Raw genomic sequence first — 1,745 nt, forward strand, 5'->3', positions numbered from 1 at the left:
CTGTCCCTGTGCCAGTGTATGAGGATTTACAGAAGTCAGTTTAAATCAAAGAATGCTTAAATCTCACATAATTCCATTACTAAAGACAGAATGGCACCGAATGGGAGGTGGGAGTATCCATTCCTTTAATCCAAACTCCCAGGGTAACTCTAATACAGATAAAGCCTTTTCTTAGACCAAAATATGTATGAAGCTGTTGAGCCTCTTCCAACCCTCCCTTCCAGGCTCTACTGAAGCTCTGAAGAGCAGAGGAACAGGGGGGAACATCTTGGGACCGCACAGGGATGCTTGGCCCTGCCCCATTGCTGCCATCCCTGCTGGGATCATCCCTGTGTTGGTGCTGCCAGCTCTGTGCCAGTGAGTGAACCTGGCAGGAGACACGTTCAGTACAGTCACAGGAAGTCTATCCCCAAAGAACAGCTTTTCTCACCTGCACAGTCCCTGGTGGGTGGGAGAGATGAAGCCAAGGCTTGTTTGGGTGTTCAAAGGATGCAGAATTCATCCAGATCCTGGGAATGCTCAGAACTACCCCAGACATGGCTGAAAACGTAAAAGGGAGGAAAATGTCTTGTTTTAAAACATCTTCTGTCAGACAGGAAGCAGGAGAACCTGCTCTTAGGGTTCCTTCTGTGGTCCAGCATTGAGGCAGGTTATAGAGCAATGCACAGCACTGCTGGGATGTGATGTAGGCAGGAGATCATCAAGACAAGACTGTCCCTGAAGGAAGCACTGTTGGTGTCCAGTGGTTGGGTTTGCTCTGTCCTTGATCACTGCCCCACCACCAAAGTGAAACAGGAGATTCCGGTTGGATACAAGGCAAAAGCTGTTCCCTGTGAGGGTGCTGAGGCGCTGGCACAGGGTGCCCAGAGAATCTGTGGCTGCCCCATCCCTGGCAGTGCTCAAGGCCAGGTTGGACACAGGGGCTTGGAGCAGCTGCTCCAGTGGAAGGGGTCCCTGCCTGTGGCAGGGGTTGGAGCTGGATGGGATTTAAGGTCCCTTCAACCGAAACCATTCCATGATTCTATGAGCATCATCCTTGTTAACCATTTATCCCAATGCTCCCTCCTTCCCCTCCTGCTCCCGTGTGGCATTTGACTGTCCCTTTAAAGAAGCTCTTACATTGTAGTACTGGTTGCTTGGGTGAACATTTCCTTGCAGGTGTGTGACACCGAAGATCACAGAGGACCTGCCATTTACAAACCTCCCTTCATTTGGCTGTACCACAAAATCCTGGCAGGAAAGAGAAGAATGAGCAAGTTATCCATCAAAGAGCAGCCATCCCATCATGGGATGCAGCTTTCCCTGGGTGACCTCCCTGTCCCTTGGCCAAGAGCATGGCAGGACATGGGGGAGATGGCAGCTGCCTTAATTCAATAGAGTGCTGGGGTTTGGCTGAGATGCTGTGTCTTTGTTTCAGGCTCCTATCATCCCTTTAAATGAACCTGGCATTCACTTGCACTCCTCTGAGGAGAAAGAACAGCTCCTTGCACTTTGAGGCACAGAATTATCTCCCCATCTCACTCCATTGAATGGGTTTCCTTACTTATTGCTGAGCTCCTTCCCCTCTTCTCTTCCAGTTGTGCTTACGTGAAGGTCCAAGACAAACAGAGCAGAATAAATCAGGAAGCCCATTCTGTGTTTAGAGGCAGGTTGAGTAATAGATTACTCATGAAATATGGAACTCCTCTTTGAGGGTTTAATGTAGCTACAACGAAGCTGTGCGGGAGCTTGTTGTTGGAGGCTCT

This window comes from Melopsittacus undulatus (assembly GCF_012275295.1).
Source record: "Melopsittacus undulatus isolate bMelUnd1 chromosome 2 unlocalized genomic scaffold, bMelUnd1.mat.Z SUPER_2_unloc_2, whole genome shotgun sequence".
Taxonomy (NCBI): Eukaryota; Metazoa; Chordata; class Aves; order Psittaciformes; family Psittaculidae; genus Melopsittacus; species Melopsittacus undulatus.